Raw genomic sequence first — 27821 nt, forward strand, 5'->3', positions numbered from 1 at the left:
CGACTTCTGGCGATCTGTGGCTGCCTTCAGACTTTCACGGATTACTTTTACTTTCCGTTCAGCATCTTTAATCAAATAAACTCCGAAAATTTTACTTTCACCGAGCTCGGTCCAAAACAATGGTGTACGGCATTTACGCCCGTACAAAGCCTCGTAAGGTGCCATCTTAATACTTGATTGAAAGCTATTGTTGTAAGCGAATTCAATCAAAGGTAAATACCGTTCCCACGAACCCCTGAACTCGAGGATGCAACATCTCAACATATCCTCAAGTATCTGAATTATCCGCTCGGATTGACCATCGGTTTGGGGGTGAAAAGCGGTGCTAAAATGCAACTTGGTGCCCAAAGCTTCTTGCAATTTCTTCCAAAATCGTGAGGTGAATCTCGGATCTCTATCCGACACAATAGAAATCGGTACCCCGTGTAATCTCACAATCTGAGAAACATACAATTCAGCTAGTTTATCCAATGAAAAATCCGTACGTACGGGGATAAAATGAGCCGACTTAGTCAGTCTATCGACAACAACCCAAATCGTATCCTTCTTACTTGCGAAAACCGGCAACCCGGATACAAAATCCATCATGACTCGATCCTATTTCCATTCAGGTATCATGATCGGTTGAAGTAAACCCGTAGGCACTTGATGTTCCGCCTTCACTTGCTGACATACTAAGCACTTCGAGACAAAATCAGAAATGTCTCGTTTCATACCATGCCACCAAAACTGACGTCTCAGATCGTTGTACATTTTCGTACTCCCCGGGTGAATCGACATTCGGCTACAATGAGCCTCGTTCAGAATCATCAAAATGAGTTCTGAATTTCTTGGAACACACAAACGACTTCTGAACCTCAAACAATCGTCATTATCAATTTGAAACTCTTATTCCATATTCGGAACACATTCAGCCCGTTTTGCAACCAACTCATCGTCGACTTTCTGAGCTTCGCGAATTTGATGAATCAATAATGGTTTGGCCTTTAATTCGGCTACTAACACATTGTCGGGTAGAACAGACAAGTGTACATTCATTGCTCATAAAGCAAACAGTGATTTCCGGCTTAAGGCGTCCGCAACCACATTAGCCTTTCCCGGGTGATAATCAATGACAAGCTCATAATCTTTTAACAACTCGAGCCAACGTCTTTGTCGCAGATTCAAGTCTCTTTGAGTCATCAAATATTTGAGACTTTTGTGATCCGAAAATACATGGCACTTCTCACCAAATAAGTAATGTCGCCATATTTTCAAGGCGAATACGATGGCAGCTAATTCAAGATCATGGGTCGGATAATTTTTCTCATGTGGCTTTAATTGTCTCGACGCATAGGCCACAACTCGACCTTCTTGCATCAATACGCAACCTAACCCAAGTAGGGAGGCGTCACTATAGATGACAAACTCTTTGCCTGATTCGGGCTGCACTAAAATTGGAGCTTCCGTCAAATAAGTTTTCAGTTGATCAAAACTTTTCTGACATTTTTCCGTCCATTCTGTAACACCCCGAACCCGAGACCGTTGCCGGTGTCAGACACGAGGGGTTAACAAGCCAAAACCACTTATGGCACCGACCAATTTGACATTCCAGGCAAGCTGGAAAACTGCGTTGCTGTGGCCTTAAAAAGTATATCTCGAGTTTCACAACTCGGAAACTGATTCCGTAAATTTTCCCTGAATTTAGACTCATATATCCATCCATGGATTTATTTCTAGAATTTTTGGTCGGGCCAATTGGTACAGTTTATTAGTTAAAGTCACCCATGTTACAGGGGTCGACTACACTGACCTTCGCGCGTTACAACTTGAATATCTCTCTGTACAGGGTTTCAATACTGATGCCGTTTGTTTCTAATGAAACTAGACTCAAAAAGGAATCTGCACATATTAGGCATGACTTCTAATTCATTCTGGATAATTTATGGTAAATTTTCAAAGTCGCGACAGGGGACCCAGAAACCGTTCTGGCCCTGTCTCACGATAACTTTAATATCTCTTAACACGTAACTCCTATGACCGTTTCGTTTCTTCCATATGAAAGTAGACTCACCAAGGTTCATTTACATAATTCTTTCACTATTTAATACCATCCCAACAATTTTTGGTGATTTTTCACATTCCCGTCACTGCAGCTGGCAGCACCTGTTTTTAAGGTAGGTCTTACCTATTTTGTAGTCTCCATGAACCAACTAGTCTTGCCATACATAGGTTCACCTATGACCATTTTTAGCCATTCCAATGGCTGATCATGTGACCAACACTCCCATTTCCAATCCATAATCACATCATGAAACCATATCTATATATACAAATCACAAATGGTCTAAGTTCGTACTTTACTTCTACGAGCCATTTTCGCATGGCCGTACACATGTACATCACAACACATTTGAACCAACAAGGGTAGTCCTATACATGCCATTTCAAAGTTCAACCAAAATTATACCAAAATGGAGGCTTTGATAGTGTGGATGACTTCGACTTCAATGATCCCGTATCCGATCGCTAACGAACAAAATCTATAAAACAGAGAGCCAAAGCAACGGGGTAAGCATTTTTATGCTTAGTAAGTCTCAAGCAATAAAATCAGCTTTAACTAAAGCATTACATTCACATAGCCAAATGAATCATTTCATTAATACACATTCACATAATCATACTTACTTCACACTTCATCATTGTATACTTTCACAAGATATCAACCAATTCAATAGCTGAAAATTCGTTAGTCGATTGAACGAATGTTACTCAAACATATCGACTTTTCCAATGCACATATAAACATACCTTATCCTTTGGGCTTTTCGAGCGTACTAATTAAATTTATTACAGCAACCAACGCTCACCTTCAGCCCAAGCTTCTTCGGAATACAACCGGATATGACCACATGCTCGAATGCCTTCGGGTCTTAGACCGGATAGAATGACTTGCGCAAATGCCTTCGGGTATTAGCCCGGATTTAACAACTTGCACGAATGCCTTCAGGTCTTAGCCCGGATGTAGTCACTAGCACAATTGCCTTCGGGTCTTAATCCGGATATAATTACTAGCATAAATGTCTTCGGGACTTAGCCCGGATATCATTCAATTGCTCGTGCACACATATACATCAATAATCATTACACATTCATATTTCATTTTCGTTACTAAGGCTCAAACACAAACATATCACTAGCATAATCGCCTTGATTTAGCGGGTATCATTCAAATACTCATACACACATAAATCAATAATCATTACACATCCATATTTCATTTCACATAATTGAGTAGGGTCATTTCTTGAGGACTTACCTCGGATGTTGTCGAACGGCTTCAACGGCTATTCGATCACTTTTTCCTTCCCCTTATCCAATTGTGGCCCTCTAAGCTCTCGAGCTTTATGTTAACAAGTAAATTGATTTAGTCGTTTGAATATCAAAGGGGAATCCAAGGTACTTAGCCCTTATAAGGCCGCACACAATTATATTCACACACTTGAGCTCATTAATTATAGCATAGCATCAAGCACTCATATGGCCGATTATACTTAGTCATACTTGCACCAAATCAACAATAATTTCATGGTTTTTTTTTCATACTATACATGCACTAGGCGAATGTACATGCAAATTTCACAACCATTCTTCAACAAATTTCTCCTTTAAAGAAACATATTTATCACTTTCTTCATAACCAAAACATCATGTGCAAACATATATACACATATAGGTGTAAGGCGAATTTTAAGGTATCCATAACCATCCAAAACACAAATTTTAACTAACATGCAAGAAGCATAAACCATGCTCATGAATGCTTCATGGCGAATACATCACAATCATGCCCTTTCAACTTCGGTCATGGTTAAACAAAAGAAAACTCAATGTCTTACTCAAGATTGCTACAAAGAAATTTCAAGAGTAGACAATCCATCATTGCATTCATCATTAGCAAGCTTCACATTTAGCATGCAATGGCTTTAACACAATAACAACTTTGGCCAAATACCATTTCCATGGCATAACAAGGATTTGAACCATGGCTAACATGAACATCAAGTTAGCAACTAAAACATGCATGAAACTCATAACACAACTGTGACATCCCAAAATTGACCCTAGTCGGGATGTGGTTTCGGGACCACAAAACTGAGGCATAAAAATAATTTATAATTTATTTTGATGCCTATAATATGTGTTAATTCATGTGTGACATTTTTGATGTTTCGATTTAGAGTTATAAATGTGAATTTCACTAGAAAGGGCCTAGTAGTAAACATTGAAAGTATGATGGGGAAATGTGGGATGACTAGTTGATAATGCATGCAAAAATAAGGATTTGCATGTCAAATTTCCCCCTTAACATGAAGTGGCCGCCATGACAAGGAATCATGGGCTAAACATGTCATGAAACATGTTTTGTTGGTGCACTAGGAGAAACAATAAACAAATGAGTATGGGTAATAAAGAAAAAAAAAAAAAAATGTGTGTGTGTGAGTGAAACCCCCCCTTGCCGTGCATTGTGGAAGAGAAAAGAAAATTTTGTTCATCCATTTTCTCTTCTTTGGCCGAAAATACTAAGGAAAAAGGGAGGATTTTTGCTTCATGCTTGGTTTAGAAGAGAACTAGAAGGAGATTTGGCTATACTTGCATCAAGATTAAGGTATGTTTGAGGTTGTGTCATGAGATTCATGCTTGTTTTGGTTGCTAACTTGATGTGCATGTTAGCCATGGTTCAAATCCTTGTTATGCCATGGAAATGGTATTTGGCCAAGGTGGATTTTGTGTTAATGCCATTGCATGTTAAATATGAAGCTTGTTAATGGTGTATGTGATGGGGATTGATGGCTCTTGGACTTTCTTTTTAGTATTTTTGAGTGAGACATTAAGTTCTTTGCTTAATCATGACCAAAATGATGGTGTTGTGATGTATTCGGTCATGGTATATCCACAAGTATGATTCATGCATGTTGCATGGTAGGTAAGATTTGAGCTTTGAATATGTGTTTGCACATGATGAATTGGTATGACATATATACTATTTCAAGGTATATATTTGCTTGGGATGATGTTTTCGGTTATGTAGTACATGAGAGATGTGTATTGAGCTACAATATGTAATCGTTAGTTAGTAAAATGCATGCTGTTTTGTGTGGTATTAAGTGCATAATCGGCCTCAACATGGGCATGCATATTCGCCACATGAGGGGAAATTGGTGTGCATGCATTCGGTTAGAGGCAAGCATATTGATGCCTATTCTTGGCTTAGAAAATTCGCTAAGAGGAATACTAACTAAGGTGTTGAGTTCGATTCATGATTTTGTACATATGCGACTTTGATGCCTAATGAGTAGATATTTATATATTGGCTAGGCATCTTGAATTCTCTTCCGATGCTCAAATGATAAAACCAATTTATTTGTTAAATTTAGCTCAAGAAGCTAGAGGTGGAGAATCAAGCAAAGGCAAAGGAAAGATAATCGAGTAGTCGATTGGAAATCGTTTCATCCAATATAAGGTAAGTCATAAAGCATATATTTGGCATTGATTTAAATGATCATAATATATATATGCAATTGTGTTTAATGAATTGATGTGTAAGTGGAAATGTGTGTATGGAATGATGCCATTGTTGAATGTATAAAGGTAGTAAAATGCATAACGTATTGGTCTTGGCACTAAGTGTGCGGGTATAAATGGACACGGTGACAAGATTGGCACTAAGTGTGCGGATTTAAAATTTGTACAGCACTAAGTGTGCGAATTTGATTATATAGCACTATGTGTGCGAGCTGATTATATAGCACTAAGTGTGCGGACTTATTATATGCTTTTGCATCACTATTGGCACTGAGTGTGCGATATTATCGAGTTGATCACGGACAGCGGATCGGGTAAGTACCTCGAGCTCATGATGAATAGAAAATACGTCCATGCTTGGGGTTGAATTGGTAAGCCTTAAATCTATGTGATGATTGAAATTGTATGGTTGTGCTGGAAAATGAGTTAATGTGTAAAAATGCTTGATTATCTTGTTGTGTAGAATATGAAATGTGGATGTATGAATTGGTACGAGATTGGACCGAAAGGTTCGAGGTATTATGGTATGGATTCGATATGGACGAGTACCTAGTTTCATTTGTTGTACATGTAGTAGTAATTTTATCAGTGGATTGACGAATGCTTATGACTTACTGAGTTGTAAACTCACTCAGTGTTTTCTTGTCACCCATTTTAGGTCACTGGGACTCGTACTGTTGTGTGCTCGGAACCGTCGTTGAAGTCATCACACCGGCTGAAATCTTGTGGTATTACTTTTTTTTTTGTTGTTGAAGAACATTTGGCATGTATAGGCTATTATATTTTGTCGATTTGTGGGATTGTAAACTTTAAGCCATGTGAAAATGGCCTATGTGGTCGTCGAGTGGGATGCTAGAACCTATAGCCACGAGTCTTAGAAACTCAAATTTTGTTAAGGTGGCCATAATTTGTGTCATGTATGATGGATGATTAAGGCCAAGGAAAAATTCATGAAATTGGCATAGTCTACTGCAGTAACTGTTGCGGACAGCAGCAGTGAGATGAGATTGAAAAATCACTAAAAATAGTATAAGTAGAATTAAATAGTGAGTAAATTATGGAACTGATCCTTGATGAATCTATTTTTATATGGACGAAACGAAACGACCATATGAGCAGTATACTGGGAGATATTAAAGTTCTCGTGAGACAGGGCCAGAACGATTTCTGGGTCCCCTGTCGTGACTTTGAAAATTTACCATAAATTATCCAGAAAGAATTAGGAGTCATGCCTTATATGTACAGATTCCATTTTGAGTCTAGTTTCATTAGAAACAAACGGCACCAGTATTAAAGCCCTGTACAGAAAGATATTCAAGTTGTAACGCGCGGAGGTCAGAGCAGTCGATCCCTGTAACATGGGTGACTTTAACTAATAAACTGTACCAATTGGCCCAACCAAAATTCTAAAAATAAATCCATGGATGGATATATGAGTCTAAATTCAGGGAAAATTTACGAAACCAGTTTCCGAGTTTTGGAACTCGAGATATGATTTTTAAGGCGACGGTGACGCAGTTTTCCAGCCTGTCCAGAAATGCCAAATTGGTCGGTACTTTAAGAGGATTTGTCTCGTTAACCCTCGTGTCCGACACGGCGTCGGTCACGAGTTAGGGTGTTACAATTTTATTGGTATCAGAGCTATGGTTTAGTCGGTTCTAGGACTACCATATAGCGTGTGAGTCTAGCTATACATGCCAAATTGATAGTGCTTAATAATGTGATGACTTGACGGTTGAAATTTTTGTTTTAATTAGCGATGGAACCGGGGTAGAGAGACCCTTGGCGGATGACGTTGAAAGTGTAGCGGCTGCTCCTGCGCAAGGGACACCGCCTGTTGAGCCTCGGTCATCCGCGAATAATCAAAATGAAGGCGAAACAAGCCTTCTTCACTATGATGAATGAGTGGGTCGCGCAATATGCCCGAACCAACCCGGCTGTCCAACCATTCCCGAATTTAAACACTCCACCCCAAGAGCCCATAATGCCTCCGATTCGATCCTGTGAGGCTGAGTAAACCACTGTGGACTTGATTAGGAAGCGTGGGGCGAGGAGTTCAAGGCCATAGTTCTTGATGATGCCGAAAAGGCCGAGTTACGCTCGATAACACCATTAGAGTGTTAGATGAACTGTCATGCACCCCGACGAATGTCTTAAGTGTGCTATATCCTTGTTGCGAGACTCGACTTACTATTGGTGGAGGACTTTAATTTCCATAGTCCCAAATGAGCGAGTTACTTGGGATTTCTTCCAATCCAATTTGAAAGAAATACATTAGTCAACGGTTCATCGATCGAAGCGTAAGGAATTCTTGGAACTCAAGCAAGGCCGGATGATCAGATTCGAATCTGAACATGAGTTCGTAAGACTTAGTCGGTATGCTCGGAGTGTGTGGCTGATGAGGTTGCGATGTGCAAAAGATTTGAAGAAGGATTGAATGAAGAGTTAAAGTTACTAGTGGGAATTTTGGAGATAAAGGAGTTCGTGACACTAGTCGAACGAGCACGCAAGGCGGAAGAACTTGGGAAGGAGAAGAAGAAGGCTGAATTTGAAGCAAGAGATTACCGTAAAAGATCGACGAGTAAAGCTCCGTTCTCGGCTACAAAGAGGTTCGGGGAGGACACCAAGAAGTCGAGAACATGCGGGAATTTCCATTAGAACCCGACCATCGACGGACTCGAGCTACTTGAGTAGCTAGTGTGGGCAATAATCGTCAAGAGAGAGACCTGAATGCCCCCAATGTGGAAGACGACACCTAGGTGAATGTTGGGGTAAATCATTAATAGGGCTGTTATGGATGCGGTTCAAGGACCACTTCATTAGGGATTGCACGGAGCTAGATGAGAAGAATAAGATGCAAGGTGCGAGATCTAGTGGGGCGACAACTAGAGGTAGACCCCGAGGGTTTCAGGAGGTAGGGCGGTAATCGAGGGGAGCCACCGTCGGCTGTTCGATCCGAGACCGAGCTCCTGCTAGAGCATATGCCATCCGCGACGAGAGGAGGCATCCTCCCCGACGTTATCATGGTACTTTTACTCTCTTTGATACTAGTGTGATTGCATTGATTGACCCCGCTCTACTCATTCATATGTATGTGAAACTTTAGCATCCAAGAAGACTCTACTGTTGAGTCTCATGAGTTCGTAATTCGAGTGTCAAACCCTTTGGGTCAATACGTACTCGTTGATAAAGTGTGCAAGAGATGCCCCTAATAATTCGAGAATCTGTTTTCCTACCGATCGATGCTTTTACCATTTAATGAATTCGATGTTATTCTTGGTATGGATTGGTCGACCAGTACATGATGCACGATGGTGGATGCAAAAGGAAAACCATTGATTTGAGGAGTACAAATAATGAGGTAGTCCGAGTCGAGTCTCTCGATTTAAAAGGAGCGCCAATGATGATATCTTCTATGACCGCTCGGAGAATGCGTGAAAAGGGTGTGAAACATACCTTGCGTATGTGTTTGGAAGTAAAGAGACGGAAAGGAAACTCGAATCGGTACCAGTGGTTTGTGAGTATTGGATGTTTTTCCGAGGAGTTCTGGGATTGCCACGGTTCGAGAAGTGGAATTCGCATCGAAGTTGTACCGGTACTACGCCGATTTCAATAGCCCGTGTCGTATGGCATTAACGGAATTAAAGGAATTGAAGGTTCAATTGCAAGAACCGGCGGATAGAGGTTTCGCTCGACCGAGTTTTTCTCCATGGGCGCACTGTATTGTTTGTGAAGAAGAAGGACGGAACCATGAGGTTGTGCATCGACTATCGTCAACTCAATAAAGTGACGATAAAGAATAAATATCCATTGCCACGAATTGACGATTTGTTTGATCAATTAAAGGGAGCCTCGGTGTTTTCAAAGATAGATTTGAGGTCGGTACTATCGGTTGAGGGTCCGAGAATCGGACATACCAAAACCGCTTTTAGAGCGAGGTATGGTCACTACGAATTCTTGGTGATGCCGTTTGGGCTCACTAATGCCCTGCGGTGTTTATGGATTTAATGAATAGAATTTTCAGGCCATACTTGGATCGGTTCGTAGTTGTATTTATCGATGACATTCGGTCTATTCGAGAGATGAAACCGAGCATCTTGAACACCGAGGCTAGTGTTGCAAATCTTACGAGATAAGCGATATATCGCATAAAGTTCATAAATGTGAATTTTGGTTGAAAGAGGTTAGCTTTTTGGGGCACGTGGTGTCGCGTGATCGGTGTCGGTGGACCGAACAAAATTACAGCCATAGTCGATTGAAACCACCAAGGAATGTTACCGAAGTTAGGAGCTTTTTGGGGCTTGCGGTTATTACCGACGATTTGTAAAGGTTTCTCGACAATAGCCACGCCAATGACAAAGCTACTCCAAAAGGATGTTAAGTTTGAATGGACGGAGAAATGTCGAAAAGTTTCGATCAACTGAAAGCTTATTTGGTGAAGCCCCAATTCTAGTGCAACCCGAATCGGGCAAAGAGTTTGTCATTTATAGTGGCGCATCCCTACTTGGGTTGGGTTGCGTATTGATGCAAGAAAGGCGAGTTGTGGCCTATCGTCGAGGCAACTAAAGCCACATGAGAAAAATTATCCGACCCATGATCTCGAATTGGTCGCCATCGTATTCGCCTTAAAGATATGGCGACATTACTTATTTGGTGAGAAGTGCCATGTGTATTCGGATCACAAAAGTCTCAAATATTTGATGACCCAAAGAGACTTGAACTGCGACAAAGCGATGGCTCGAGTTGTTAAAGGATTATGAGCTCGTCATTGATTATCACCGGGAAGGGCTAATGTGGTTGCGGATGCCTTAAGCCGAAATCACTATTTGCTTTATGACGATGAATGTACACTTGTCTATTCTACCCGACAATGTGTTAGTAGCGAATTGAAGGCCAAACCATTGTTGGCTCATCAAATTCGGGAAGCTCGAGAAAGTTGATGAGGAGTTGCTTGCAAAAGCGAAATTTGAGTGTGTTACGAACAAGGAATCGAGTTTCAAATTGATGATGACGATTGTTTGAGGTTCGAAGTCGTCTGTGTGTTCCAAAGAATTGAACTTATTTCGATAATTCTAAATGAAGCCCATTGTAGTCGAATGTCAATCCACCGGGTAGTACTAAAATGTACAATGACCAAACGCCAATTTTGGTGGCGGTATGAAACGAGACATTTCAATTTGTTTCAAGGTGTCGATATGTCAACAAGTGAAAGCGGAACATCAAGTGCCATCGGGATTACTTGACCGATCATGATACCCGAATGGAAATGGGATCGAGTCACAATGGACTTTGTATCCGGACCGCCATTGTCGGTGAGTAAGAAGGATGCGATTTGGGTCGTTGTCGATAGACTAACTAAGTCGGCTCACTTTATCCCGTGACGCACGGATTTTCAATGGACAAATTAGCGGAATTGTACGTTTCTCGATTGTGAGATTACACGGGTGCCTATTTCTATCGTGTCGGATAGAGACCCAAGATTTACGTCGCGATTTTGGAAGAAATTGCAAGATGCTTTGGGTACCAAGCTGCATTTTAGCACCGCTTTTCATCCCCAAACCGATGGTCAATCCGAGCGGATAATTCAAATACTCGAGGATATGTTGAGATGTTGCATCCTTGAGTTTAGTGGTTCATGGGAGCGGTATTTACCTTTGATTGAATTCGCCTACAACAATAGCTTTCAATCAAGCATTAAGATGGCGCCTTACGAGGCTTTATACGATCGTAAATGCCGTACCCATTATTCTCGGTGAACTTAGTGAAGGTAAATTCTTGAGGTTGATTTGGTTAAGGATGCCGAGCAAAAGTTCGAGTAATTCGTGAAAGTTTGAAAGCGCCCGGATCGCCAAAAGTCGTATGCGGATTTGAAAAGAAAAGATATTGAATATCGGGTTGGAGACAAGGTCTTTCTCAAAGTTTCACCTTGGAAGAAGGTGCTTAGATTTGGTCGTAAGGGCAAATTGAGTCCGAGGTTTATCGGGCCATATGAAGTATCCGAACGAGTTGGGCGATCGCATATCGATTAATTTTGCCCCGAGCTCGAAAGGATTCACAACGTTTTCATGTCTCGATGCTTGACGATCTGGTCGATCCATCACACGTAATTGCTCCATCCGAGATTGAGATTCACCTAATTTGAGCTATGAAGAGGAACCGGTTCGCATTATGATGCGTGAAGTAAAGGAGTTACGCAATAAGAAAATCCCGTTAGTGAAGGTGTTATGGCATAAACACGAATTGAAGAAGCCACTTGGGAACTTGAGGACTCTATGAAAGAGCGATACCGAGCCTATTTACGGTAAGATTTTCGGGACGAAAATTTCTTAAGTGGGGAGAGTTGTGACATCCCAAAATTGACCCTAGTCGGGATGTGGTTTCGGGACCACAAAAGCGAGGCATAAAAATAATTTATAATTTATTTTGATGCCTATAATATGTGTTAATTCATGTGTGACATTTTTGATGTTTGATTTAGAGTTATAAATGTGAATTTCACTAGAAAGGGCCTAGTAGTAAACATTGAAAGTATGATGGGGAAATGTGGGATGACTAGTTGATAATGCATGCAAAATAAGGGATTTGCATGTCAAATTTCCCCCTTAACATGAAGTGGCGGCCATGACAAGGAATCATGGGCTAAACATGTCATGAAACATGTTTTGTTGGTGCACTAGGAGAAACAATAAACAAATGAGTATGGGTAATAAAGAAAAAAAAAAAAAATGTGTGTGTGTGAGTGAAACCCCCCTTGCCGTGCATTGTGGAAGAGAAAAGAAAAATTTTGTTCATCCATTTTCTCTTCTTTGGCCGAAAATACTAAGGAAAAAGGGAGGATTTTTGCTTCATGCTTGGTTTAGAAGAGAACTAGAAGGAGATTTGGCTATACTTGCATCAAGATTAAGGTATGTTTGAGGTTGTGTCATGAGATTCATGCTTGTTTTGGTTGCTAACTTGATGTGCATGTTAGCCATGGTTCAAATCCTTGTTATGCCATGGAAATGGTATTTGGCCAAGGTGGATTTTGTGTTAATGCCATTGCATGTTAAATATGAAGCTTGTTAATGGTGTATGTGATGGGGATTGATGGCTCTTGGACTTTCTTTTTAGTATTTTTGAGTGAGACATTAAGTTCTTTGCTTAATCATGACCAAAATGATGGTGTTGTGATGTATTCGGTCATGGTATATCCACAAGTATGATTCATGCATGTTGCATGGTAGGTAAGATTTGAGCTTTGAATATGTGTTTGCACATGATGAATTGGTATGACATATATACTATTTCAAGGTATATATTTGCTTGGGATGATGTTTTCGGTTATGTAGTACATGAGAGATGTGTATTGAGCTACAATATGTAATCGTTAGTTAGTAAAATGCATGCTGTTTTGTGTGGTATTAAGTGCATAATCGGCCTCAACATGGGCATGCATATTCGCCACATGAGGGAAATTGGTGTGCATGCATTCGGTTAGAGGCAAGCATATTGATGCCTATTCTTGGCTTAGAAAATTCGCTAAGAGGAATACTAACTAAGGTGTTGAGTTCGATTCATGATTTTGTACATATGCGACTTTGATGCCTAATGAGTAGATATTTATATATTGGCTAGGCATCTTGAATTCCTCTTCCGATGCTCAAATGATAAAACCAATTTATTTGTTAAATTTAGCTCAAGAAGCTAGAGGTGGAGAATCAAGCAAAGGCAAAGGAAAGATAATCGAGTAGTCGATTGGAAATCGTTTCATCAATATAAGGTAAGTCATAAAGCATATATTTGGCATTGATTTAAATGATCATAATATATATATGCAATTGTGTTTAATGAATTGATGTGTAAGTGGAAATGTGTGTATGGAATGATGCCATTGTTGAATGTATAAAGGTAGTAAAATGCATAACGTATTGGTCTTGGCACTAAGTGTGCGGGTATAAATGGACACGGTGACAAGATTGGCACTAAGTGTGCGGATTTAAAATTTGTACAGCACTAAGTGTGCGAATTTGATTATATAGCACTATGTGTGCGAGCTGATTATATAGCACTAAGTGTGCGGACTTATTATATGCTTTTGCATCACTATTGGCACTGAGTGTGCGATATTATCGAGTTGATCACGGACAGCGGATCGGGTAAGTACCTCGAGCTCATGATGAATAGAAAATACGTCCATGCTTGGGGTTGAATTGGTAAGCCTTAAATCTATGTGATGATTGAAATTGTATGGTTGTGCTGGAAAATGAGTTAATGTGTAAAAATGCTTGATTATCTTGTTGTGTAGAATATGAAATGTGGATGTATGAATTGGTGCGAGATTGGACCGAAAGGTTCGAGGTATTATGGTATGGATTCGATATGGACGAGTACCTAGTTTCATTTGTTGTACATGTAGTAGTAATTTTATCGATTGGATTGACGAATGCTTATGACTTACTGAGTTGTAAACTCACTCGGTGTTTTCTTGTCACCCATTTTAGGTCACTTGGGACTCGTCTTGTTGTGTGCTCGGAACCGTCGTTGAAGTCATCACACCGGCTGAAATCTTGTGGTATTACTTTTTTTTTGTTGTTGAAGAACATTTGGCATGTATAGGCTATTATATTTTGTCGATTTGTGGGATTGTAAACTTTAAGCCATGTGAAAATGGCCTATGTGGTCGTCGAGTGGGATGCTAGAACCTATAGCCACGAGTCTTAGAAACTCAAATTTTGTTAAGGTGGCCATAATTTGTGTCATGTATGATGGATGATTAAGGCCAAGGAAAAATTCATGAAATTGGCATAGTCTACTGCAGTAACTGTTGCGGACAGCAGCAGTGAGATGAGATTGAAAAATCACTAAAAATAGTATAAGTAGAATTAAATAGTGAGTAAATTATGGAACTGATCCTTGATGAATCTATTTTATATGGACGAAACGAAACGACCATATGAGCAGTATACTGGGAGATATTAAAGTTCTCGTGAGACAGGGCCAGAACGATTTCTGGGTCCCCTGTCGTGACTTTGAAAATTTACCATAAATTATCCAGAAAGAATTAGGAGTCATGCCTTATATGTACAGATTCCATTTTGAGTCTAGTTTCATTAGAAACAAACGGCACCAGTATTAAAGCCCTGTACAGAAAGATATTCAAGTTGTAACGCGCGGAGGTCAGAGCAGTCGATCCCTGTAACATGGGTGACTTTAACTAATAAACTGTACCAATTGGCCCAACCAAAATTCTAAAAATAAATCCATGGATGGATATATGAGTCTAAATTCAGGGAAAATTTACGAAACCAGTTTCCGAGTTTTGGAACTCGAGATATGATTTTTAAGGCGACGGTGACGCAGTTTTCCAGCCTGTCCAGAAATGCCAAATTGGTCGGTACTTTAAGAGGATTTGTCTCGTTAACCCCTCGTGTCCGACACCGGCGTCGGTCACGAGTTAGGGGTGTTACAACAACCTCATACATACCTTAATCTTGATGCAAATTTAGCCAAATCTCCTTCTAGATCTCTTCTAAACAAAGAAAATGAAGCAAAAATCTCTTCTTCCTCTTAGAATTTTCGGCCAAAAGAAGGAGGGAAAAGATGAACAATTTTTTTTTGTTTTTCTTTCTTAGTTACACAGCAATGGGGGGGAAAGGAGCCTTCACACACACATTTTTTTTTATTCCATACTCCTTATTCTATTCATTCAAACATAACCCACTTACCAAACATGTTTCATGACATGATTTTTGCCCATAATTCCTTGTCATGGCCGGCCACTAGCTATAAAAAGGGGAATTTGACATGCAAGTCCATTGTTTTGCATGCATGCTTTAATTAGTCATCACACATTTCCCTATCGTACTTTCAAAGTTCACTACTAAGTCCCTTCTAGTGAAATTCACCTTTATAACACTAAATCAATCATCAAAAATGTCACACATGAGCACACACATATTATAGGCATCAAAATAAATTTTAAATTATTTTTATGCCTCGGTTTTGTGGTCCCGAAACCACATTCCGACTAGGGTCAATTTTGGGCTGTCACAACTCTCCCCCACTTAAGAAATTTTCGTCCCCGAAAATCTTACCGGTAAATAGGGTTGGGTATCGCTCTTTCATAGAGTTCTCGGTTTCCCAAGTAGCTTCTTCTATCCCGTGTTTGAGCCATAACACTTTCACTAGCGGAACCCGCTTGTTTCGCAACTCTTTCACTTCACGTGCCAGGATACGAATCGGTTCTTCCTCATAACTCATATTGGCTTGAATTTCAACTTTTGATGGACTAATCAAGTGCGATGGATCAGATCTATAGCGTCGAAGCATCGAAACATGAAAGACATCGTGAATCTTTTCGAGTTCAGGGGGCAAAATCCAACGATATGCCACTGGACCGACTCGCTCGGATATCTCATATGGCCTAATGAACCTCGGGCTCAACTTGCCCTTACGGTCGAATCTGAGTATCTTTTTCCATGGCGAAACCTTGAGAAACACTTTATCTCCCACATGATACTCGATGTCCTTACGCTTCAGATCCGCGTACGACTTTTGACAATCGGAGGCTATCTCCAGACTTTCACGGATTACTTTCACTTTCTGTTCAGCATCTCTAATCAAATCCACCCCGAAAATTTTGCTTTCACCGAGTTCAGTCCAAAACAATGGTGTACGACATTTACGACCGTACAAAGCCTTGTAAGGTGCCATCCTAATACTTGATTGAAAACTATTGTTATAAGCGAATTCAATCAAAGGCAAATACCGTTCCCATGAACCACTGAACTCGAGGATGCAACATCTCAACATATCCTCAAGTATCTGAATTATCCGCTCGGATTGACCATCGGTTTGGGGTTGAAAGGCGGTGCTGAAGTGCAACTTGGTACCCAAAGCTTCTTGCAACTTCTTCCAAAATCGCGAGGTAAATCTCGGATCTCTATCCGACACGATAGAATTAGGCACCCCGTGTAATCTCACAATCTGAGAAACGTACAATTCGGCTAATTTGTCCATTGAAAATCCGTGCGTCAGGACAAAGTGAGTGACTTAGTCGGTCTATCTACCACGACCCAAATCGCATCCTTCTTACTTGTCGACAATGGCGGTCCGGATACAAAGTCCATTGTGACTCGATCCCATTTCCACTCGGGTATCGTGATCGGTGAAGTAATCTGAAGGCACTTGATGTTCCGCTTTCACTTGTTGACATATTAAACATCTCAAACAAAGTCGGAGATGTCTCGTTTCATACCATGCCACCAAAACCGACGTTTCAAATCGTTGTACATCTTCGTACTCCCGGGTGGATTGCCATTCAGCTACAATGGGCTTCGTTCGAATTATCGAAATAAGTTCAATTCCTTGGAACACAGACGACTTCGAACCTCAAACAATCGTCATCATCGATCTGAAACTCCGATTCCTTGTTCGAACACACTCGCCCGTTTGCAACCAACTCATCGTCGACCTTCCGAGCTTCACAAATTTGATATATCAATAATGGTTTGGCTTTCAATTTAGCTACTAACACGTTGTCGGATCGAGCGGACAAGTGCACATTCATCGCTCGAAAGCGAATAATGATTTACGACTCAAGGCATCCGCAACCATATTCGCCTTTCCGGGTGATAGTCAATGACCAGCTCATAATCCTTTAACACTCGAGCCAACGTCTTTGTCGCAGATTTAAGTCTCTTTGGGTCATCAAATATTTGAGACTTTTGTGATCCGAGTACACATGGCACCTCTCACCAAATAAGTAATGTCGCCAAATCTTTAAAGCGAATACGATGGCGACCAATTCGAGATCATGGGTCGGATAATTTTTCTCATGTGGCTTTAATTGCCTCGACGATAGGCCACAACTCGACCTTCTTGCATCAATACACAACCTAACCCAAGTAGGGAGGAGTCACTATAGATGACAAACTCTTTGCCGATTCGGGTTGCACTAGAATTGGGGCTTGATCAAATAAGTTTTCATTGATCGAAACTTTTCGACATTTCTCCGTCCATTCGAACTTAACTTCCTTTTGGAGTAACCGTCATTAGCGTGGCTATCGTTGAGAAACCTTTTACAAATCGTCGGTAATAACCAAGCAAGCCCCAAAAACTCGAACCTCGGTAATATTTCTGAGGCTTCCAATTAAGTATGGCTAAAATTTTATTCGGTCGACTCGAATACCGATGCAGATATCACATGCCCCAAGAAGCTAACCTCTCTTAACGAACTCACACTTCTTGAACTTAGCATATAATTGCTTATCCGTAAAATTTGCAGCACTAACCTCGGTGTTCAGCATGTTCGGTCTCATTTCTTGAATAGACCAAGATGTCATCAATGAACACGACTACGAACCGATCCAAATATGGTCGAAGATCCGATTCATTAAATCCATAAATACCGCAGGGCATTAGTAAGCCCAAAGCGGCATCACTAGGAACTCATAGTTACCATATCTCGTTCTAAAAGCGCGTCTTGGGTGCGTCCGAATCTCGAATTCGCAATTGATAATAGCCCGATCTCAAATCTATTTTCGAGAACACGTGGCTCCTTGAGTTGATCGAACAAGTCATCGATACGTGGTAACGGATATTTGTTCTTTATCGTCGCTTTATTAAGTCGACGATAGTCGATGCAACCTCATGGTTCCATCCTTCTTTTCACAAACAACACCGGCGCACCCAAAGGCGAAAAACTCGGCGAGCAAAACCTCTATCCACCAATTCTTGCAACCGAGCTTTCAACTCCTTTAATTTCGTTGGTGCCATACGATACGGAGCTATCGAAATTGGAGTGGTACCAGTACCAATTCGATGCCAAATTCTATTTCCGAACAGTGGTAAACCGGCAATTCTTGAGGAAAACATCCGGTATTCACAAACCACCGCACAGATTCGGGTTTCTTTTCTAACTCCTTGTCATCGAGCACATATGCAAGGTACGCGCCGCACCCTTTTCTTACATATTTCTGGGCCAACATTGCTGATATTACAGCTGGCAACCCCTTTAAGTCTGTAGACTCAACCCGAATTATCTCGTTATTTGCACACCTCAGATCGATAGTCTTGCTTTTGTAATTTACAACCGCATCGTGCATGGTCAACCAATCCAAACCAAGAATAACGTCGAATTAAATCGAACGGCAAAAGCATAAAGTCTCACGGAAAACAAGAACCTCGAACACTAGGGACTTTTCTTACACACTTTGTTGACAAGCACGTAATGACCCAAGGGTTTGACACCGAATTACAAACTCGATGAGACTCAATAGGCAAAGTCTTCTGAATGCTAAGGTTTCGCATATATAAGAATGAGTAGAATTTATAATAAACTTCCAAAGTTGGAACAGGGAATCCAGAAACCATTCTGGCCCTGTTTCGCGAAAACTTAAATATCTCATAATATACTGTTCATATGATCATTTCGTTACTTTCCTATGAAAATAGATTCATCAAGGTTCGATTACAATTTTATTCACTATTTAATTCCATTCCTACTATTTTTAGTGATTTTCACATCCACATCACTTCTTTGCCAAACATCTATTTTAAGGTAAACTTTACCTATTTCATGATCCTCCATGGATCAACTAGAGTTTGTCATACATATACCAAAAGTGATCATGAATAACCATTCCCATGGCTAACCGTTACCAACATTTCCATCCCTCTCGACGGATAATATACAAAACGATTATAATGCTATGATCAAAGTATATTTAAGCCATTTTCGCATGGCTATCCAAATTTACACAAAACCGAAGGGTTCATGACCAACAACAAAAGGGTGGTCCTATACATGCCATTTCAAAGTTCAACCAAAAGTGTACCAAAAAAAAAGGGGCTTTGATAGTGTGGGCGACTTCGACTTCAACAATCCCGAGTCTTATAGCTGGCAAACCAAAATCTATAAAACAGAAAATCAAAGAAAAGGGAGTAAGCATTTAATGCTTAGTAAGTTTGAGCCATGAATTTAAACACAACCAAAGTATAGCATTCATGTAGCTAAACAGATAATTTCATATGCACAAATTCTCAATATCATACTTACTTCACATTACCAACCCTTATATTCATACACAAAGATCAACTTAGCCAAAGGCGGTAGCTCATTTATCAATCGGCGAATACTTATTTGTAAGGGCTCAACTAATTCAAAGCACATACGAAATATACCTCATTGTTGGGATTTCACAAGCGTATTAACTGAAATTTTACAGCAAGTTCATTCATTCCCGAATCACGTACCTTGGAGTTTAACCGGATATAGCTACTCATTCAAATGCCTTGGGACATAGCCGGTTATAGTAACTCGCACAAATGCCTTGGGACTTAACCTGATTTAGTAACTCGCACAAATGCCTTCGGATCTTAGTGCGGATTTAGTAAGCGGCACAAATGCCTTCGGATCTTAGTCGGATTTAGTAACTCGCACGAATGCCTTCGGATCTTAGTCCGAATATAGTCACTAGCACAAAGCCTTGGGACTTAGCGGACATCATTCTAATAACCATGCACATTTATCAATAAATCATGACACATTCGTATTTCATTTTCATTAGCAAAACTCAAACACAAGGCACTTTTCACACTTGCAATTTCGGCTCAATAGCCACACACAAAGAGCATGATTTTGATTTGCTTAAAACATGATCTAATCAAATCATAATCTAAGTTCCATTACTCGAAAACTTACCTCGGATGTTGTCGAACGATTTCGATGACTATTCCACCACTTTTTCCTTCCCTTTATCGGATTTAGTTCCCCTTTGCTCTTGAGCTTAAATTGACAAATAAATTGATTTAATCATTTGAGTATCAAAAAGAGGAACTCAAGGTACTTAGCCCATATATATTCATTAGACATTAACGTCACATATGTACGAAATCATGAATCTAACTCAACATAATAGTCCACATTCTCTTTTAGCCGATTATCTAAGCCAAGATAAGGCATCAATATGCTTGCCTCTAACCGAATGCATGCACACCAATCCACCTCATGTGGCCGAATATGCATGTCTATGTTGAGGCCAATTATATACTTAATACCATACATAAATGGCATACATTTTACTAACTAACGCATTACATATTGTAACTCAATACGCATCAATCATTTACTTCATAACCGAAACATCATCATATGTAAATATATACCTTGAGATAGTATATATGTCATACCAATACATCATGTGCAAACATATATATATATATATATATATGTGCAAGAGCGAATCACAAGTTGATTTTAACCAAATATAAACATATATCCAAAACACAAATCTTACCTATCATGCAATAAGCATAAATCATGCTTATGGATATACGATGGCGATACTTCCAACAACACCAAATAAAATATACTTCATGGATCTAAGGTAGACCCAAGAAAGGAACTCATAATCATCAAGATTTAGCATGAAACACAACCATCACCCTTATTAATCTCCATAGCGAAAACCTTACTTATTCCACAATCACAATTTCAACATGGGTTACCAACAATAACTTGATATCTCACTCAAAATCAACTAGGATTTCAAGAACTAGTATCAACTTCCTTACCTTAATATCGACCTAAGATGACCGATTGCTTCACTCCTTTCTTCCTCCTCTCAAATCGCCAAGAAGAACCAAAGAACACAACTTGTTTTCTTTCTTCCTTAGAATTTTCAGCCAAAAGAAGTGAAAATGATGGACACTTTTTTTTCTTCTTTCCTCAACTCACGGCAATGGGGGGAACACTCACACCATTCTCTTTTTTCCCCATTTCTTTATTACCCATACTCCTTATTTTATTTTTCCTAACATACACCATTGTCACAACATGTTTTATGACATGTTTTGCCCATCACCCTTTATCATGGCCGGCCACTAGCAATTAAAAAGGGGGAAATTGACATGCAAGTCCACCCCTTTGATTACATGCACTAATAGATCCTTATAGATTTACCTATCACATTTCAAAAGTGTCACACATAAGTCCTATCGACTAATTTCACATGGAATTTACTAAATCGAAGCTTAAAACTTTCACACATTCATAATCACATATTTTAGACAATAGATATCATATTCAAATAATTTGGTGACTCGGTTTAGCGGTCCCGAAACTGCTTTCCGACTAGGGTCACTTTAGGGCTGTCACAGTCCTATTCAGAAAAGGCCACTTTTGAGGGCTCTTAGGCATTCTAAAGCCTATCTAAAAACCTGAGGAGGCACTTAGAGGAGACACACGGAGTAGGAGGCAAGGAATTTCTCAAGGAAAGCCGATTGATCCATATCAGAAGCCAGATTCATCGTCAAGACTGAAAATCTCCCTTCAATTTCCATTCAGGGGTTTTGAGTTTTCTTTATGTTTTGTTATCTTCATTCTTTTGAGATGTTTTCTTTCATTATTATGAACTAAACCCCCTAAATACCTAAGGGGAATGAAACCTAAGACAGATCTTGTTTTTATTATCTGAATTGTATGATAAATATTTGACTTGTTCTTAATTATGTATTCTTAATTCTTATTTTAATATTCTAGGATATTGATTCAAGTTAATGCTCTTATTCAGAGGAGGAAAAAACCCTGTCTAAGAGTAAATTTATCGTAATTAAAAGGAGTTGATTGCACGCCTAGAGATAGGGTGATAAGATTTTACCGGATTAGGGGGAAACCTAATAAGGGGATCCATAGATCGAGTTAATGCAACACTAGGGCGTTAATTAGAAAGAGATTTCAATTAATCAACATAAGGTTAGACGTTATTAGTCTCGAGAGAGATAATAATATAACTTAGGAATTTCTATGGATCAAGTCAAATGAATAAATCATCTGATTCAGAGTCAAATAACAAGTGAAGTCTAGGTGGATTTTTCCTTAGGTATTGTTTTAATAAATCAAATTTTCCTAGAAATGTTTCCCCAATTTCTCTCTGTGCATCCTTAGTTTAGTTAAGTAGTTTAGATAAACAAATCCCTTAATTTTTAGGCTAGATAATAAAAAAAAAGTAATTACTAGTACTCTTGGTTCCTTTGGGTTCGACAATCCGGTCTTGCTAAAGCTATAATACTGTTCGATAGGTACACTTGCCTTCATTGTGATAATAGTTAGTTTCAAGAACGATTAATTATAAATTTTTAAAACCTGTCGCGAAAATCCACGTATCAAGATAGTTGCACATGCATGTATGTATATATATATAAGCTTACAACCAATTCAACCAAAATGAGCAAAGTTACATGGCTAAATACCACGCCAAGCCTTTGACAATAACAAGCCAGTACATTTGGCCGAATTCATAATGACACATATAACAAAATGACCAAGTCCCTATACATGCCATATTCTCAAAATGTTAAGATCATCGGTACCCAAAATAATGGTTTGATAGTGTGATACGATCTCCGACGATCTCCAATCCGAGCTAGCTTGGCGACATTATAAAACAAAGAAATTAAAACGAAGTAAGCTATATAGCTTAGTAAGCTCGTATGAAAGAAATAAGCTAACCTTACCATATATTAACATACATGTAATACATCATAAGGAAATTTAATTTACCATATTCTCATGATCACAATTCATTCCATCACAACTTAGCTTGAGTTCCTCATTTCGCAAATTAAATAAATCATAAGTTAAAGTATATACTTGTACCATATTGTAATAATTTCATACTTAGTATCATCGCTGTCGTACCCAATGAACCACTCGGAATAATAATATTGGATACACAAAAAACCTTTTACACAAGGTGCCACATATTCAGCTATTGCTACCTTTATCTCATAACACATATGTGCACGCTCTCGAACTATCAACGGGCCTACTCACACAAGCTGTCAACCAAGACGTAGCTACACGGTGCTGCTCACACAAGCTATCAAGTAACTGCAACATATGCCGGTATACTTAGCCACTGGTAGGACGTACAGGACCAGCGCCCATAATCACATAACATAAAACGCTAGTGACATGTCACTCGTATCCTAATCTATTCCTAAGGTTCGATTGGGATTTCTCGCTTGTCAAAACATAGTCAAATGTGTCCGTAAGATTGATTACACAATTCATGCATAAATTAAAGCATTTAAAATATATTTAAAGTAAAGCTTATTTAACATACGAACTTACCTCGGTTACAAAAATGACCAAAAGGACCTATTCGTCAAATACTTTGTTTTTCACCCGATCTACATTCGAACTTCATTTTTCTTGATTTATAATACCACATTTAACTTATTTAATTATCACATTATTCAATTCAGCCCAAAAACACATTATGGAAAAATTTACAGTTTTGCCCTAACTTTTCAACTTTTTATGATTTAGTCCCTAGGCTTGTAAAATGAATTTCATCCAATTTCACCACAACCCAAGCCTAGCCGATTGTTATTTATGCTCATAACAACCCACTTTTTTCATTTATTCACACTTTTCTACACATTTTATAGACTTTTACAATTAATCATATTTAACATTTTTATCGAAAATCACTTTACAAACGTTGTTTAACTAACAATGAACATGCATTTTCTACCATCAAACATCAAAATACATACATATTCATCATGGGTAAAATTTTAAACTTTAACTTTCTTTCGAATTAGTCCTTGAAATAGCTAAATCAAGTTACAACGATCTCAAAAATATAAAAATCGTTAAAAACAGGACAAGAATGAACTTACAATTGAGCTTGAAAGCTTGGACAAATCCTAGCTATGTCAACTCTTCTAAATTTCGGCTATGGGTATGAAATTGAAGAAGATGACATCTTTTATTTTAGTTAATTTGTCTTTGTTTACTAGATTACCAAAATGCCCTTCGCTTAAACTTTGAATGTTTTCCTAACCATATCCATTTTTGTCCATACAAGAAATAATGGTCTAATTACCATTTAAGGACCTCTAATTTAAAATTTCATAACAATTTACTACCTTTAGCCTATAGAACTAAAATTTTGCACCTATTGCAATTTAGTCCTTCTAGTCAATTTGAGTACTCAATCAATAAAATTTCTTAACAAAATTTTCACACAATTATTCTATCATGCTATAGACCTTAAAGAAATAGTAAAAAAATTATTTCCACTTTGAATTTGTGGTCTCGAAACCACTATTCCGATTTGACCTAAAAACGGGCTGTTACATTGTCAAACTCTATAATAAGAACAGTTTTTTATTTTTTGTTTTTGTTAGGCATAATTTTAGAGTGAATAATGCTAAAATTAGCATATAAAAAGTGTACAAAAGCCTGGATAAGGTAGCATGGAAGGACACACTTGAAATTTAATTGAAAACAATCATTTTCTTTTCCCTTTTCACGTGTTTGTAGCTTATTACGCTTACTGCCATTTTTTTTCGTTCCTTTATTTTGGTGCAATTGTTCTTTAAGTCCCCTCTCCTTTTCACCTATCATTGTTACATTTAAATTCATTTTCATAATCCAATAAAACATGATTAATCTTATGCTCAACTAATCCCCATTTAGCTTTAGTTCGGTTATTGTTCCAATCGAGAATTGTGGAAAATGAATCCACACTAAAATCTTACAACACTGTATTCATTATCTCTACGAAATATGGGATAGTCACATTCGCCCTTCAAAGTTAATCCAATTTCAAATCAAAGTGTATGTTGGGAGGAAGTTGTTTTGGCATACAGTTGGGAAAGTGAGTCGATCGTCTATCGTATTCGAATTCCATCAAGCGAGATAGTGATTGTATTTAAACGACCCATGCGGTTGAGGTCATTAATTTGAGTTGGGTTTTTTTAGATTGCAAGGCTACCAATATCTTAAATTGCAAACGCATGTTACATGGTTAGATAATCAGTAAGGGTTGGTTTGTAGGTCGTACGCTATAACCAACTTATCGTTTGGAAGAAAAAAAATCCACTTTCAAGAATCGGTTCGAGTTCGAAATTTACCAATTTAATTTAAATTACTTAATTTTTTTTGCAACTATCATTCTATTATTTCATTTTATTTTATACTTGTTTTTCCTTTATCAACTAAAATCCCTCTTTATTTACTTTTATAGCTTTACACGTACAGGACGTGAGCATGACAACTGCCTAGTCTCAAGAATCTGGTCATGTAAACAAGAAAATTAGGAGTTTCAATCCCTGTGGAATCGACCCTACTTCTCTATGCTACAATTTAATTCAGTTAGAGCATCAAAAATTAGATTTGGTGGTTTGTACGCCCATCAAAAACCCATTGTCATAAATAATGTTTCCTACATAAATTACCAATATATTGATATTATCTTTTACAAATATAATATTAATCTCATATATTTAATTTGTATTTTTATAAAAGAATAATGTTGATATGATTTAATTATTATCATATTTAATATAAATTCATATTTATAGATAGAAATATATATTTCTTTAATTATAAAATTTGATTTTTATTTTTAATTTAGTCAATTATATTCATTGATTTTATAAAGTTAAAATTTGTATTAATTAATTTATAATATATGATGTTATTTTAATTAGAAATTTTAAAATATATTAATTTCACATTAATAGAAAAGAAATTATTGTAACATGATTTATTTTTATCATAAAGTAAAAATATATTTATAGATAAAATTATATTCATTTAATTAAAATACTTAATTATAAAAACTTTTTTTATTATTTTAATTTATCCAAATATATTCAATGATTTTATAGATAGGGATAATGAGAAAAAATCCCTCATATTTAAAGTTTGTTTTAATGTGTACCACTATTTTTAAAATGTTCAATTTAGTACTTAATTTTTTTCCATTAATCAATATGATACTTGACCCTGACGGTGCTAACTCTTTTGTTGAGGTGGCATGGGAGCCAATAAGGTATAGACATGTGGCAATTTTTACTAAAAATGTAAGGACCTCTCAACAATTAATCTAAATTTTATTTACCAAAACTAAATTCAAAAATAAAATTTATTTAACTAAAGAAAGTCACATTTTAACTTCGTTAATTTATCTTTTAATTTATTTAACAAAGGGTCAAAATAAAAGAAAATATATCTTTTTATCTTCATTTAAAATCCAGATGTTTTACCTTGATTGATTTTTTTTTCCTTTTCATTTTCCTTCCTTTCACAAAAGAACCTAAGATAAATAATGGCATAAGTGCCATTTGCATTTTATAAATAATGTCAATAAACACTTATTAATATTTTCTAAACGAATTTTTGCATGTATTACTAATTTTGTACACAATTTACCCAAAACAATTAGAATTTTGATCTTACTATTCAATGATTTAAAATTTTTATATAAATATTTTTGCACAAATACTTGGTGTTTATACCAGTAATTAGTTACTCTTTTTAGTTATGACAGTGTTGAAAATAATTTTTTATCCATTTCTTAATTCACGCGCTTTTTTAGTTTTCCATTTCAATAGTGTTATTCAATTTTGAAATATATGTTTTATATTTCTTTTACTTATTTAGGATTTAAAAATCAACTTTTTATCTTATTGTGTAGTAATTTCGTACTTAAATTATTACTGAAATCTTAAATTAATTAATACAAAATTTAATTTAATCTAATATATATTTTATATTACAATATCCTTAAGTTTTAGATGTGTTCATACTATAAAAATTTGACATGTGGCAGGGAAAAAGAAAAATATATGTAGAGTAAATTTTGCAGAATAAACCCTCCACATTTTTAATATAATTTTAATGTTATTCTCCAAGTTATATTTTCAGAATAAGTCCTTCCAATTTATTTATATTTAATAATTCAACTTATAATTTTACATAATAAACCATTGTAAATGTTAAAATCGTTTAAACAAATCTTTTATGTTAATCACTTTTTTACAAATTAAAATACATTATTAAGATAAAATTTCACTAATTCCTAATTAATATTAAATTAGAAACTATATATTAAAATAGAATTTCACATAATTTACTATTTTACTATTTATATTTTAAAAATAATTTCAAAAAATAATTTACTTAAATTCAGTTTAATAACAATCATAATCTTATTAAAATTAAACTTATATATTATTATATTTTAATTTCATGATCATATTATTAATAAAATTTTATAATTTTTATGAAAATTTTTAAAATAATTTAATTTAATTAATACATATAATTAATTCATGTGGTAAAAGAAACTAATTATGTAATATAATTAGTTAATATCTTTCTTTTACATTATTCACGTTTGGGGTTTGTAATTGTCCTCCTTAATAATATTGTGTCAAAATTTTAAACATTTTATCTCCGGATACAATAAACAAAA

At 37.3% G+C, this 27821-nt stretch overlaps 1 long non-coding RNA gene across 1 annotated transcript; it reads left to right on the forward strand.

Moving 5' to 3' along the window:
- The first annotated feature begins 5391 nt into the window (after positions 1–5391).
- On the forward strand, positions 5392–6521 carry LOC128295090 (uncharacterized). The gene is made up of 2 exons (XR_008285399.1): positions 5392–5503; positions 6224–6521. It is a non-coding gene; the product is annotated as an uncharacterized LOC128295090 (long non-coding RNA).
- Positions 6522–27821: the final 21300 nt, after the last annotated feature.

Source organism: Gossypium arboreum, chromosome 7, assembly GCF_025698485.1.
Source record: "Gossypium arboreum isolate Shixiya-1 chromosome 7, ASM2569848v2, whole genome shotgun sequence".
NCBI lineage: Eukaryota > Viridiplantae > Streptophyta > Magnoliopsida > Malvales > Malvaceae > Gossypium > Gossypium arboreum.